Below are 16,483 nucleotides of genomic sequence, written 5' to 3'. Positions count from 1 at the left end.
ATCTCCTATCAAAGGAGGGGCGGCGACTAACACCAGAACGAATTCAGGTGATTACGCAAATGTCTGTGCCATCCACACAAAGGGAGGTTCGTGCCTTTCTAGGTATTACTTCTTATTGTAGACAGTGGATCCCTAACTTCTCTCTGATAGCCAAACCTCTTTTGGCACTCACTTTGAAAGATATGCCTCAGCCCCTTCCTTGGACTGATGAGTGCCAAAAGAGTTTTGCTGATTTACGCACCGCTCTGTGTTCTGCTCCTGTATTGGGTACTCCTGATTACAGTAAGCCTTTTACGCTCTATGTTCATGAGAGAGAAGGTTGTGCATTGTCAGTTTTAACACAGCGATTTGGAGACAAACAGCGGCCATGTGCCTATTTCTCGGCTACGTTAGATCCTGTAGCTAAAGCATTGCCCAGTTGTCTCAAAGCGACAGCAGCAGCAGCAATTTCGATTCGACAGTCTGCTGGAGTAGTGTTGGATAACACTCTCATTGTCATGGTACCACATGCAGTGGATACCTTACTAAATAGAATGAAAACACAGCATCTTACGAGCGCTCGTCTAACTGGATACGAGCTGACGCTGTTGGCTAGCCACGTACACATCAGACGATGTAATACCCTAAATCCAGCCACTCTGATGCCTCTTCCAGATGAGGAAAGTGTTGAAGAACGGCATGATTGTTTCTTCCGTACTGAGGAAGAGACGAGAGGAAGAATTGACCTGAAAGATACACCGTTAGAGAATCCGGATGGAACTCTATGGGTAGATGGTTCTTGTTTTAAAATGTCTAATGGAGATACAGTTTCAGCCTATGCTGTGACTACTTTGCATACAGTGGTGGAAGCTGCACGTATTAGATATAATTCATCACAAGCAGCAGAATTGATAGCTTTAACAAGAGCCTGTGTACTATCGAAAGGGAAAAGAGTGAACTTGTACACTGACAGCCAATATGCTTTTGGTGTAGCGTTCAACTTTGGGCGTCTCTGGAAGGAAAGGGGTTTTCTCACTTCGCATGGCACCAAAATACAACATGGTCAATTAGTGACTGATCTCCTCGAATCTCTTGCCTTACCCACCCAAATAGCGATTGTGAAGTGTAGTGCACACAAAAAGATTACAGATGATGTTGGTCGAGGAAATGCATTCGCAGACGAGGTAGCGAAAAAGACAGCAAGAGATGCAACAAGTCGAATGTATGTGGCAGGTCCTGCAAATTGGGTCAGAGAGAGAGGAATGGATGAGAATACAGCATAAAGTGTAAAAGCAATTCAGAAAGAGGCTTCAGAGAAAGAGTTGAGCATGTGGAGAGAAAGTACAGGAATGTTAGATGAGATGGGTTGTTGGGTGGAACTATCTGAACATCAACGTTGGCTGTTACCAGATGCCTATGTACTCAGAGTGGTTACTATGGCACATGGTCCAGCCCACTTTAGTGCGAAAGGTATATGCAAGCTTCTGGCCCCAGTGTGACACAGTGACAGAATCCCGAAGTGTGCAGACAATGTAGTGAAACATTGCATTGTTTGTCTAATGTACAATCCAGGAAAGGGAACCCCAACTCCAGCAGGTCATTTTGCCCCTCCGACATATCCATTTGAGGTGTTGCAAATCGACTATATTCATGTGGAATGATGCAACAACCTCAAATATGTTCTGGTGGTAGTATGCGCCTTTTCAAGATGGATAGAAGCATACCACCTAAAGGATAACACAGCCTTATCCACAGCTAAAATTCTATTGAAAGAATTTTTCCCCAGGTTGGGTTTGCCGCGCATTGTCTGGAGTGACAATGGGAGCGAATTTGTTGGCCAAGTTATGCAGAAAGTTTGTGCAGGTCTTGGTATCAAGCAAAAGTTCAATGCGGCAAATCATCCACAGTCAGCGGGTTTAGTAGAATGTTACAATGGAACCTTGAAGTTGAAACTAGCAAAGGTTCAAGCGAGTACAGGACTCAATTGGCCCCATGCTTTGCCATTAGCCTTGCTATCCACCAGAAATGCAGTACACTCTCGTTTGGGACTTAGCCCTTATGAAGTGGTTTTTGGACGCCCAGCTAATGTATGGGGAGTCCCTCGCCCTAAGAAATACTCAGACTTGCCGTATCCAATGTTGATTGATTATCTGCATGATCTTACGACTAAATTGCGTGTTCTCCATCAACAGGTTCAGAGTGCTCTGCCGAAGGCTTCCACAGACCCAGGTCAGTCCATCCGACCAGGTGACTGGGTCTGCATCAAAAACTTCCAGAAGACAAAGAATTTGGAACCCAGATGGCGAGAGCCCCGGATGGTTTTATTAGTAACGAGAACAGCAGTTAAAGTCGAGGGAAAGAAGAATTGGATTCACGGTGTGCATTGTAAGAAAGTGCCTTTGCCTTTGCCCTATGATCAATGGGTATGCAAGGGTGTCGGTGACTGTGAAAATGAAAAGACTCCACGATTCGTGCCTTTTAGTGATGCACACCTGAATGGGACACTGTCTGAGAAAGAGGACGACGATATTTTACAGGAAGCAATACCATCGCATTGTCGCTTAGATACGACTAATCCACGAACATTGTTCCAAGACCAAAAGGTTCCTGGGAAGGAACGATACAATTTAAGACCTAGACCAAAGAACATTTAAGAATTTTCTCTCTTGTGTAGTATTCTGTCCCGGTTGCAGGGTCACGGTAGGAGTCTGAATCACGACCTGAGTAGTGGCAATAGGCCTGCAGGACTTAACAGTGTCTTAGGACGGTAGACAATCGTGATTTAGCGATTGAGGAAGATTGCCGTGAGCATCCATTAGTAAGATGGAAACTACACTAGGCAAAAGAGAGAGAAAAGAAGAAATAAAGAAAGAATCCTGTAAAATAATGTACAGTCGTTTCAGTATAACTTTATGTGTTATTATATTATTGTGTATTGTTTTGGCATTTATAGGTTGGATTATTTATGCTCTGCATCCAAAAGTTGTCTCTCCTTCTTCTTTTTCGTCTTCTTCAACTGCTTCTCCGCATCTCTTTCATACTCTTCCTCAACATGAACTCGTTAGAAGAACTGAATATTATAATAATTCCTTTGTCCAGTTATTACATCAGCATCAGTTAGTGGTCAATACAACTAACTGTTGGGTGTGTGGACTTATGCCACACACCGTAGAGAAAGGAATGCCATACTTAGTTCTCCCGTTTTCTTATGAGGGTTCTGCTTGGGCTTACTTCGTCATCTTCTCCAATGCTTATCAAAGCAAATTCAGACGATCTATTAGTTCACGTATTAGTGATCCGGATTTTAGTCATAGTTCTTTGATTAAGGGAATGGTAGCTATGGCTAAAATCATGGAAAATAGTAAGATCTCCATTGACGAAAAAAGGAAAGTCTTCACCGATTTGGACTATACCACATCAGGGCAACTTCTGCTTACAGATAAACGATCGCTCTTCTGACACTATACAAAGGAATAACTGCTCCTACACGTACGTTTACTCCTCTCAGAACTCGCCTCCCCTAGTGCCATCTCAAGGCACCTATTTCATTTGCTATGATAGAGCTTACACATGGTTACCCACGGGTTTTTCTGGCACCTGTTATATAGCTTTTCTTCTTCCCCCTACTTACACCGCTTCTGCAAACCATCCTCGAACCAGATACGGCAGAGGGATTATTGATTCGAAGGACACAGCAGGACAAGAGGGAGGAGATTTCCTCAAAGGATTTCTTCCTTTTTGGGGTCCAATGGCCAACAGCAGAAATATAAGGCAACTGGTTTGTGTCGTAGAGACCACAATAGACATCACTGTAGGTGCCTTAAGTAACATCACGGCAGAACTACAGGCGGACCGTCTTATGACATTACAAAATCGAGTTGCCTTAGATTTTGTTCTCGCAGATCGTGGTGGAGTGTGCAAATTGATCGGGTCAAGTTGCTGTATTTTCATACCTAATGACGCTCCGACAGTATACCAAGCTATCTCCAAGTTGCACATAATCTCTGAGTCTATTCACCAGGACGAAGGAGATTGGTCTTTTACGGAGTGGTTTTGGGGACTACTGTCCAAATGGGGTTGGAAAGCATTGACATTTCTTGGTATAATTCTGACCATTATTTTCTCCTGTTGCCTTTGTATGCACTGTGGTCCCACTATCTTTGACCTTTGTGCTACTATGTGCATCCCAAAACCCAAACCACAAGTAACAGAAAACATAAGAATGATGTTACAGCAACAACTCGATGACCTCATGACTATCGACATTGACTCAGATTAACATGAGTCTATCTTGCCTGAGTTCTGGCAAAAGGAGGGTCTGAGGAACTTCGATTTCTGATCGCGATCGAATTGACCCGCCATTTTGTGCTCTGCCGCCATTTTGTGTTGCCATCACTCAGGCAGCACGGCGAGCAAAGTCTATTCTGCTTTTTCTGCAACCTGGTGTCGAAATACGCTTTCTGCCTCTATTTACAAAGCTGGTGTTAGGACTGTCCGAGTACACTAATCCCTGTCTGGCTTTCTTAATTCCCGTCTCAACCATCTATTGATTCACACCATTCTTTCCTGACTTTATCTTATCCTCTGGCCTTCACTGCCTTCTGCTAGCATTCTCTCGTTTCACAACTGTCCTCCAACACACACAAACGTATCTCGCCACCTGCAAGTTAGTTATGAGTCTGTTAATGAATTAGCTTGAGGGAGGGGTGACAAACATAGTTGGAGGAGAGGTTTCTTCGAGTCATCTGACACTTTTGTTTTCCAATCTCTCCTATTGGTTCTATCCTGTTTTCCAACTTTCCTTATTGGCTCTCTTTTGTGTGTTCTGGGAGTGCTTTGGGTTAATATGTCTGAACCTTGTATAGTATAAAACCCTGTGCGCCACAGAGTGAAGTGGCAGTCTCCTGAGAACCTACTTTGTGTACTTCTAGGATAACTGTACTAGCTGCAGCTAAATAAATCTGATCTTCTAACGCCGACAGAGTGTCCCGTGTCTCTGTGTAGCTGAGCAGGAGAACTCCGGAGACTTGGGCGTACCCTGCGCCGCCAGACCCAAAGAGTTCTGGTTCTTCAATAGGCCCGTATGAAATAGTCAAGGTAGTAAACCCGGTAGCCATGAGACTAGACCTCCCTGTATCCCTAAAAGTACACCCTGTCTTTCATGTTTCCTTGTTAAAACCATTGGAGCCTGGAACTCAGCTTCCGGTGACTCCTGATCCAGTGACAATTGATGGAGAACCTGAATTTGAAGTGGAGAAGATCATAGACGCCAGGAGAGTCAGACGTAAACTCCAATATTTGATACATTGGAAGGGGTATGGAATAGAAGAACGCACGTGGGAACCAGCCAGCAACGTGCATGCTCCCCGCCTGCTGCGTCTTTTTCACAGAAGACACCCAGACAAACCTCGGCCAGTTGGGGGATCGTTGGGAGGGGTGTACTGTCACGGCTGCCGTTATCACTGATCAAAGATTGCGGTGCCTTATCACGCATGCGCGAGGAAGTCAGGCAGGCATAAAAGCCTGACTTCCACCGGACACCGCGCTTTGCGTACAAGCGTTCCTGAACTTTAGTTTCCTGTCGTGAATCCTGTGTCCTGTGTTTATTCTCGTACCTTGCACCCCGAGTAACCCGGATTCCCTTTGGACTGCCTCTCGATTAGGTGTGGAAGAGTATCGATCGAGACATCTGAGGACTTCGTTACTACCTTCTGCCCCTCGTCTTGGCTCATATATACGGTGCGCGTATATTTTCCTAAAGCCGGATCTCATACAGGGTGGGTTCCGTGGGCGGGGGTAGCGAGGATTGCGGGTCCCGTTGGCCGGCTGGGCTACGTGGTGTCGCTCTCCCAGTTCGCCGGACTGCTCCTGTTCTGTAATTCCGCTTAGTTATCATTTCCGCTTCCTCTGAAACCAACAGATCTCGGAGGTGGTGGAATAGAAACGCTAATTGCCTGCCTCTTTACCGTGTTTGGAGGATATTTCCCTCAACTTCCTGAACGCTCTCATCCCTTCAGCGTGTCAGCATCGAAAGGAGGTGCAAAGAAGCCTTGGACCTTCCCAATACAAAAGGGGATACGGTAACAGCGTTTAGTCGCTGCCTCATTTCATTATTATTTACTCACGTTTTCCTTAGTGCTATTTGGCTTCTTTCATGACAATAGGATTTCTTTCTCAATGTGAAGAATAGCCAATATCCAGCTATTATTTATCTACGAATGTAAAGAGGTGTTAGTTTATGGACAAGCAGTACCTGGCCAGCCTGGTGAGCAGGAGTAACTTCAGGAAACTTTACTAGTACCTAAAGAAGTTAGTGTATGATTGTACTTAAATTTTCATTTCTTATTTTAGCCCAGTGTTCTGGATTGGCTTATTGATTCCTGCCATAGTTGGGAGAAGGGAAGAGTAAGGTACTACTAGAGAGATATAAGGATTTATTAGTCAGTTACTAAACACTGTAGACATATGTACTTATTGTCTCTTTAATCCACTCCTTCCCTTTCAGTTCTACTTATACGAAGGACTCCTGGTTGGTGCCGTAAGCTGAGAGATTCTTCCCCTTTACTTTCCTTGTTTTGTTTCCCTTCTTCCCCATATTACCGTTGTGGCTTAGAGTCTGATAAGCGCAATAGGTGGTTGGGGAAGTAGCGGACCTTGTCGTCAGTTCCAGGGCGCTTCTGCAGAAACACAGATGAGAACCTGACCTAACCTTGACACTCACTCAGGGATAAAGCAAGGATGGAAGACTAACTCTCATCACAAGGGAATCAAAAGACAGACACATCTATATGTGAGAAACACACTTAACCAAGCTCTCTAAGAAGACATATGATTTTCCCAAAAAAAGTGAACACAAATGTGTTTTATTAGAAGTATGCGTTTTGGTACTCTGGGTTTATCCACCAATCATGTAATTCTGCAGTAAGCCTCAGAATGTCTCTTGATTTTCTTTTTCAGAGACTAGCGGATAGACTGGTGATACATATGTGCAATGAGTGTCGTATAAGCAGGAACTGCACTTGCGCAGAGACACTAAGATCTGCAGGTTCTGTACTTGTGCGGTAAGCCTTAGACCTTCAGGTGACGTACCTCTGTAGCAGTAATGTCTATATCTCTATCTATCTATCTATCTATCTATCTATCTATCTATCTATCTATCTATCTATCTATCTATCTATCTATCTATCTATCTATCTATCTATCTATCTATCTATCTATCTATCTATCTATCTATCTATCTATCTTTCTATCTATCTATCTATCTATCTATCTATCTATCTATCTATATATATATATATATATATATATATATATATATATATATATATATATATATATATATATATATATTACCTACTGGCGGTCGCGGGTAGGTAGTTATAGATAGAACCTAGTTTCCATAGGAAAAGCGTTTTGTGATTTGCCAATATCTTTAGCGCCGTTTGACGAATCTTCGTGACATTTTCCTAAAAATAGGGTTGGACCGCTCAGTTTGTGTGTTGAAAGTTTCGGGGTGATTCGTAAAGTGGGGGCTGAGAAAAAAGGGGGTCCCACAGCGCATTTTCTCCATGGTATTTTCCATCGGAGACTTTATTACAGGCTACAGCCCGACCTGCTGAACGGAATTACACCAAATTTGGCAAAAAGGTAGGTCTTGGTTTAGAGTGCACCCTTTTTTTTTTAAATGGTGTAAATTTATTCAGTAGTTCCTGAGAAATTGAAAAATAACGATATCTGAGCACCGAGGAGGGTTCACGAACCCTCCTGGGCACAAGCTTCACTCTGATTGGCTGCTAACACTCCAAACCAGGAACTGTTGGCAGCCATCTTGTGACTCGGTAACCGAGTCACAAGAAAAAGGGTGAAATAGAGATAGAAAACATGAAAAGGGGGCAGGTTAAAAACACCCTGACCCCCTAGGCCTGCTCAGGGGATCCCACAAGGACCCCCAGGGCCCCCCATTTTTTTTTTTAAACGAATCGGCCGAATTTGCGCTGGGGTCACGAATCCGGCCAAGAAAAAAAAAAAACAGATACGTCGAAACGTATTTAAGCCCCCAGGTGGGCTAGGTCCTGGGGGCTTGCCTAATTATGTGGCGGGGGCCCATGGGGGTCCCAGCAGCCCCGGGGACTGCCACCTCCCCGGGGCATTGTGCAAAAAGTTTGGGGCTCTGTGCCCTAGCTTGAGCCCCCCACACAATGTAATTTTGACTACAAAAGAAAATGAGAATAAACGTCTAAAAAGGAATGAAAAAAGAAGACTCATTTTATTATTATTAATGCTTAAGAATTGGATAATATAGATATCTCAGAATTGTTTGTGCTGTATATATATATCTTTCAATATAATCGACAGGAGGGAGCAGTAAGGAAAATACTCAACAGAAATTGGTACCTCATAAAACAGGACCCCATAATTGGTAAAAAGTTCCCCAAACGCCCAGCTATCACATATAGACGAGGAGTATCTATGAAAGATATATTGGTGGATAATGACCCATGTGGGGTGGGAACCAAGGGATCTTGGTTGTCACAAAGACGGGGATTCTTTAAATGTAAGGTTTGTAAGGCCTGCGAATACGGGGTCTCCACAACAAATTACACTACACCATTTCGGGGCCCCAATAAGGAAATTACCAAATCATTGAACTGTAAAACTGACCATGTAATATATGTTTTGGAGTGTACATGCAAATTAAGGTACATTGGGAGTACCATTCTCCCGGGGCACAAGAGAATACTCCACATATACGTGCAATCAAAAATCATGACCAGGCGTATCCAGTGGCGCGTCATTTCCAAGCGAAACATGAGGGCAACCCAAAAGATTTAAGTTACTTCCTCATTGACTCTGTCCCTAAAAACAAAAGAGGGGGTGACAGAGAGAGAACACTCAGAATATTGGAAATGTACTACATCTTAAATCTAGACAGTAAACACCCACATGGATTAAATAGCTCGGAGGAGCTACACGCCAGTCTATAATTGTCACGCTCATGCCAAGGTATCCAACTTCACCATTTACATATTTATATTTATATTTTTATTTTACACAAATCACTTTTCCTTGCTGAAACCTGATTTTAATCTGGGGCTGATAACTTGACTAACCTGTACTAATTGCTTGCATTCTCTTTAAGTTCCAGAAGTATTTTACTATTCATATATCGGCCGATATTATAGTAACTACTGAGCTACTATGATTTCTAAACTTGCTCCCTTTCTCTTATATATATTTTTATATTTACTACCAAGCACCTTTCACTCTTTTTAGTAGTTTTAAATTAAAGCACATTTTGCACACCAATATTAATACTAATTAAGACAAAAAAACAAAAAAAGAATAAATCAGTCAAAAATTACAAAAATCTCAGTGTGGAGGGCCGTACCGGATATTATTTCAAAGTGGGCAACCTGATCTGTCTTTTCTTAGTCTTTCCAGTTTCTGACCAATAATCGTAGGGAACTATTGATCCCAATATGTCAATTGTAACCAATCCACGGTGGTCATGACAGACAGAACTAATTTTATGATTGTACTTGTAATAAATTGTGTAGTATTATTTAATCTTTTACTCAGAATTTTCTACATTTGTGTGGTTTTTTATGTATTTATATATAATTATATATTTATACATGATTTTATCTTGGTCATTGTGACACAGGAAATGTTTTTATAAATTTATAGACTACTCTATTTATTTATGTATTTATACATTTATTTCCATCAATGAAATATGATCTGTTTAAACATGACACAGTGAACACAAATATAATCATAAATGCAAGTTTATGACGATTGATATTTAAATCTATATTAGTTGATATGAGAATATCTACACTACTAGGAAAGATCTAATAAGGAAAAGACAAACTGAAAGAGATAAACCAAACATACTGTGAATAAAGTTTCTTTGTTTTTTATTTTAAAAAAACTGTTGAAACACACGATGCCCTACCCCCTTTAAAAGTGCAACACAATTGGTGGTTCAGCGTCATGTGATCAAGTCCCCAAGCAGGAACGAAACGCGTAATGGCTGCTGTGTTGTGGATGTAACCCTAAGGACAATAAAAACTATCGGTATCAAAGGATTGTGGTCCGTGCTCTTTTTCCGTGGCTGGTGGCAGAATCGCGGAGTGGAAGAGTGCTCGAGGATATATATATATATATATATATATATATATATCAAGTCAAAACTAGCTTTAAAGCAGACAGCTCATAAAAGCAGACAGTTAAAATCATTTCATCTTACTTCTAAAAATTATATTTAGATAAATACAAAATGCACAAAAACAGTTCATTTAGCTATAACTATCTCTGGTACATGAAATACAGAATGTTTGGCAACTATACTTATAATATTCCCTTGAAGGTCTAAACATTTAGGTGTTTCCTTGCTCTCAATATACTTTTTAGGAAACCCGCCATAGTACCAATGCAATAAAAGTTTTCTACCATCTGTAAATACATGAAAGCAGGGCGGCATTGTCTCCATCCTCCCCGTTTTAAGAGGGGTACAATCCATCTTCATTGTTTGTTTGCATAATACTTACAGAATAAAATTACATGAATGGTTGTTTGTAAAGAGATGTTATCGCAAGGGCATGGGCATAATTCCCTTGACCAATTATTCATAACCGGATGACTAATCAAGTGGTGGAAGGTCCCAAATCTAAAGCGTGTTAGCACGTACCTATCGTACCCCCCCAGACAACATAATAGGTACGGTTGGATGTTATACGTTATGGTAATCAGTTGATGCTGGACCACCATGGGTTTATTTATTTTCAAAACAAGCCTATTTTCTTCCAGAACGGTCATACAAACTTTTTTAAATACCTTCCGGTGTCTTAAATGTAATGTTTCAGGCTGGGAAAAATATTCTGGATGCCCAATTTCATGCATAATTTGTTTTACAGATTTAACCATGTGACCTTGCTAACATGATCCAATTTCATTTCATCGGTTAAAATTTCCTTGTTTAGACCTGTACTGGTAGAGGTCCAAATTCTGTGCCAGAGCAGCACTGGTTGTACCTTAATTAAATCTGAAATGTATTGTACTCTTAGCTCGCTGTGGCAGTTAAAAACAGAGGTACTAGCAGGGACAGCCAAAATGAATCTTAAAAACTTGTTTTCGACATATTGGATTGGGGCACAATCATGGAACCCCCATATTCCCGCCCCAAAGATTGCAATGCTCACGCATTTAGCTTGATAGATTTTCAATAACATTTCGGGTGGTCTTGAGGAACTTCGATTTCCGATCGAGATCCAATCGACCCGCCATATTGTGCTCCGCCGCCATTTTGTGTTGCCATCACTCAGGCAGCACGGCGAACAAAGTCTATTCTGCTTTTTCTGCAGCTTCATGTTGAAATAGCCCTTCTGCCTCTATTTGCAAAGCTGGTGTTAGGACTGGCCGAGTACACTAATCACTGTCTGGTTTTTCTAATCCCCGTCTCAACTATCTGTTGGTTCACACTATTCTCTTCTGACTTTATCTTATCGTCTGGCCTTCACTGTCTTCTGCTAGCATTCTCTCGTTTCACAACTGTCCTCCAGCACACACAAACGTATCTCGCCACCTGCAAGTTTGTTACGAATCCGTTAATGAATTAGTTTGAGGGAGGGGTGACAAACACAGTTGGAGGAGAGGTTTCTTCGAGTCATCTGACACTTTTGTTTTCAAATCGCTCCTATTGGTTCTGTCCTGTTTTTCAACTATCCTTATTGGCTCTTTCTTGTATGTTCTGGGTGTATACTTGGTTAATGTATATGTTACTTATATAGTATATAAGATTGTGCGCCACAGAGTGAAGTGGCAGTCTCCTGAGAACCTACCTTGTGTACTTCTGGGATAACTGTACTAGCTGCAGCTAATAAACCTGATCTTCTAACGCCTAACAGAGTGTCCCGTGTCTCTGTGTAACTGAGCAGGAGAACCTAGGAGATTAAGGCGTACCCTGTGCCGCCAGGCCCAAAAGGTTCTGGTTCTTCAACTGGCGCCCAACGTGGAGCGGCTTCAGTGGTACCGGTTCTGCCTGAAGGTCGTGAGGAACCCCGCAAGAAAATTCCGGAGGATTCGCGAGCCACATCAAGCGACCCCTGTATGTCGAAAGTGGTCCGAAGGTCTTTTGCAGCGCGGTTACTCCTTCCTGACGGCTACTAACAACCGCTGCCCTGACTGCCGCCCTGCCTTGGCCCTTCCTTTGATGATGTATGGTAAGGCGAGACGATAGACGGGCCTCTGTTGGTGTGAGAAGACGTCCTTAGTTAAGTATTTCGTGGGTCGCGCCCACAATTTTTTTGTCCTTCATTTTCTTAGTTGTTTTCTCCTGGTCCTTAGATTCGACTATTGCAATAGCCGAAGCCGAGGGTAGGTGCATTTGTGCTGCATAAACTGAGTTTTACTCCCTTGAAGTTTGTGAACAGTCTGGTGAAATCACGAGATGCCTGGTTTGACTCAGTTTGGAAAATGTTGTTGCTTTGGTTGTAATAGGGATTCCCGACTTGAGGACTCTTGTCCGATTCCTTCGGTTGGAACTCCCACATATGAGCTCTATTCAAAACATGGTGTTGGCCCCATTGCCTTTAATGAGGCATGGACCCGATACACGAAGAAAGATGGTGTTCTAAAATGGCCAGAAAATGGTAGTTTCGATTCTGATGTGCTAGATAATTTGGAAGCAGTTCTATTCAAAAGAAAAGCCCGGCCGGCAATGTTTGACTCTTTCCGCCTTTGGCGTAAGGAAGCCAAACAGAGAGAAATTAAGCAAGCAAAACGAGATAGGAAAGCACAGGGTATGACAATTATACAGGCTGCTCAACAATTCAAAGATGATGAAATTGATAATGCGACTGAAATTTCAGAAAGACAACATCGCATGGCGATAGATAAATGCGATCCGGTGTTGCCTGTTTCCCCTTCTGAAAACAAGAAAGATATAGAAGAAGATCCCCTAATGTCCCATTTATTGAGGTTGCCTCCGCCCTATGCACAAAGTGTCAATGCACCCCAATTGTTACAGCCTGTTCAGCCGCCAGCGGTACCTCCGCCTGTTCCGGCTCTTCCTCCAGTATTACCGCCTCTGCCAGTTTTACCATTAACTTCAACTTCTTTGCCCTCATCTCCTGATCTTAGATCTCCTTTACCTTCTGCTCCTCCTGCAATTATCGGTTCTCCCCCTGTCAGTTCTCCTAATACTTTGTCTCCAATTCTTATGTCTAATTCTCCATCTGTGCGTAAGCGTCTCACAGACACTGTCACTAGTATTTTATCTCCTTTCTTTGGAGCTTTAAATGTGTCTCCGGCTTTTGCTCGAAGACAGTCTCGCAGTCAGTTCCCAGATTTTGAAGAACGAGAAAGGTTAGACTCTCTCGCACGTAAATGGATCAAGAAGGGTCCTCAGTATGGTGTGCCTGATATTATGCCTACTTTTTCACAATGGAATCCACCTACGCAAAGATATGTTTTTAATGCAATGTGCGATACTCTCGTTAAAGCATGGGAAGATGTGAATTCGAGTCCGATCCCACAAGATCTGTTAGATATTCAGGCTAATTTTGATAAAGGACTTGTTGTGGGTTCTAAGGTTGAGAAAGCTGTAAGGACACTTATTTCTTATAGATCCTTATTGTTCTCTCAGGCTTTCCTTGATTCTGATCCGTCAGTTAGACTGACACTGAAAAATTATCCCATGAGAGAGGTTCCTCCAGTATGGAAGGAAGAAGTTGCAGCAGTAGGTAATAATCCAGTTATTCCTGCTCCTTTTCAGCGTATATGGGTACATGTTCCATGGAAACGATCTGAAGTTTTGGCCCTTAAGCAGACTCTACCGGATCCTCGTAAGAACCTTGCAGGTTATTACAAAGAACTATCACAGACAGTTGACGCTTGTATCATGAATTTAGCTGATATCGATATGTTGATGGGAAATGTAGTCCCACAGACAATATGGGCTAAGATTCGTAAGGAGAATCACGCGCAGGAATTAGGTGCTAATTGGGATATTATAACTGCCACAGATAGAGACCAAGTGGGTGGTGCAAAGCCTGAAGCTTTGATTTCGGAACTCCCTGGTAGGATTATTACATTAATGAAAACGATGATGCCTGCATTGAGAGTTAACTGGGATAAATTAGCAGCATGCAAACAAAAGAAAGATGAAAGTGTCTCTGATTTCTTCACTTGTTTCGAGGAGACATTTATTGATCACAGTGGTCAAGACATGGCTACAGAGGGTGGACAGTGATTATTTGTGGACAAATTCGTATTTAATTTGCTTCCCGAGCTGTCACACAAATTGAAAGATTCTGAAAGTTCATGGGCTGTTTCTTCTTCTGCTCAGATATTGGCTACTGCACAATATTATGAAAACAGAGATAAAGAAGAGAAAGAAAAGCAAGAGAAAAAGACTAAAGAATTGAAAAAGAAGGTTCTCTTGCAACAAGCTTATCCTCCTCGCTATGTTCAGCCTCAGTTTCAACAGCCTCCGCAGTTTCAGAGGTTGTATCAAAAACCTGAGCCATATATTCCGCGACCTTTGTTAGGACCTAATCAATGTGCCTATTGTAGAGAAGAAGGTCATTTTAAGAATAGTTGTCCGGTTCTATTGCAGCGTAATGGAGCATCATCTGCTCCACGAGGTCGTGCTGGCCTCCAGTCAGCAAATAGAGGTAGAGGTCGAGGTGTGTTGACTCAAGAACAGCGTGCCCTTCCTTCTCCCAATTCCATGAACTACTTTGATCAACAAAATGTTAGGTCTACTCAGTATTACAATGAAGATCATTATATTGAAAACGGAAATGAAAGTCTTCATGCTAACTAGGACAGCCATGGACAAAGTAAGGGAGTTGTGTCGGTTCCAGTAGACCAGAGTGGTCCTTATGTTAACGTCACTACAATGGGTGTTTTAGAACCATTCCTTCTAGATACTGGGGCGATGAGAAGTTCTATCATTCATTCCAAACTCCCTGGGGCACCTTTGTCTGGCTTAACAAATGTTTCTGTAGGATTTTCTGGCGCCCCTGTTCGCAATCCAGTTTCTTGCCCTTTGCCTATTTCAGTTGCCCCTTTTGATTTGGAAGCTCCACTTCTCTTGACGAATGGTTGCGGTGAGAATCTGTTGGGTTTAGACCTATTGAAAAGAATGCATGCTACGATATATTATTCTCCTTCTGGTGTACATCTTACTTTAGGACAGAAATTGACTTCTCCAAAGTATTTGTCCCAGGATCAGTTTCCACCTGAATTGCTTTCTCTTCCAGCAACGCTTTTGGCCACAGGTCCGAACGATGTGGGTTGTCTTGAGATTCCACCTTATGTTGTCACTCTCAAGCCCAATGTTGAATTACCGCGTATCCCGCAGTACAGAATTTCTACTGAAGGTGAAAAAGCGCTTTTGGAAATCTTTCATGATCTGATTCAGAGGGGTGTGGTTGAAGAAACAAGAGGTAACACATGCAATAGTCCTATTCTTCCTGTTCTTAAACGCACTGATCCTTCTCAGCCACCTGTATATCGTTTTGTGATTGATCTCCGGGAGGTAAACAAAATTGTTGTACCACAGGTTCCCGTAGTATCAGATATCACTGCTTTCTTGACAATGATACCTTCTACAGCAACCTGGTTTTCTGTTATCGATCTAAAGAATGCCTTCTTTAGTATTCCCATTGCAGAAGAGAGTAGGGACATTTTTGGCTTCTCTCTTGGAGGCCGAAGCTTCCGGTTTAAGCGCGCACCTCAAGGCTATTGTGAAAGTCCCTCCATTTACAGCCAAGCTTTAAAATGTCATCTTGATACTTTTCATTTGCCGTCTGGTGCTGCTCTTATCCAATACATGGATGACTTGTTAATTGCTGCTGATTCAGAAGATATTTGCAAAAATGCCACTGTTGCATTGTTACGCCATCTGTTTAATCTGAATCATTAGGTTTCACCTTCCAAATTACAATATGTCCGTCGAGAGGTTACCTACTTGGGTCATCTCCTATCAAAGGAGGGACGACGATTAACACCAGAACGAATTCAGGCGATTACGCAAATGTCTGTGCCATCCACACAAAGGGAGGTACGTGCCTTTCTGGGTATCACCTCTTATTGTAGGCAGTGGATCCCTAACTTCTCTCTGATAGCCAAACCTTTGTTGGCACTCACTTTAAAAGATACGCCTCAGCCCCTTCCATGGACTGATGAGTGCCAAAAGAGTTTTACCGACTTACGTACTGCTCTATGTTATGTTATGTTATGTTATGTTAAGTGTTGCTTATAAAGCGCACTGACACCGAAGCTTCCTGGCGCTGGTAGACAGAACAAAGTGAGGGGGAGGTAGAGGAACAGAGTCTACGTGGGGGTGGGAAAGAAGTGAGTTTTTAGCATTTTCCTAAATTTGAGAAAAGAGGAGCAAGATTTAATAGAGGAAGGGAGGAGGTTCCAGAGCCCGGGGGCTAGGTGAGAGAACCGGCGTCCGCCGAATCTCTTAGTTTTGCTCCTGGGGGTGATC

This window comes from Triturus cristatus, chromosome 2_2 (genome assembly GCF_964204655.1).
Source record: "Triturus cristatus chromosome 2_2, aTriCri1.1, whole genome shotgun sequence".
Taxonomy (NCBI): Eukaryota; Metazoa; Chordata; class Amphibia; order Caudata; family Salamandridae; genus Triturus; species Triturus cristatus.
This window is presented reverse-complemented; position numbering follows the sequence as displayed.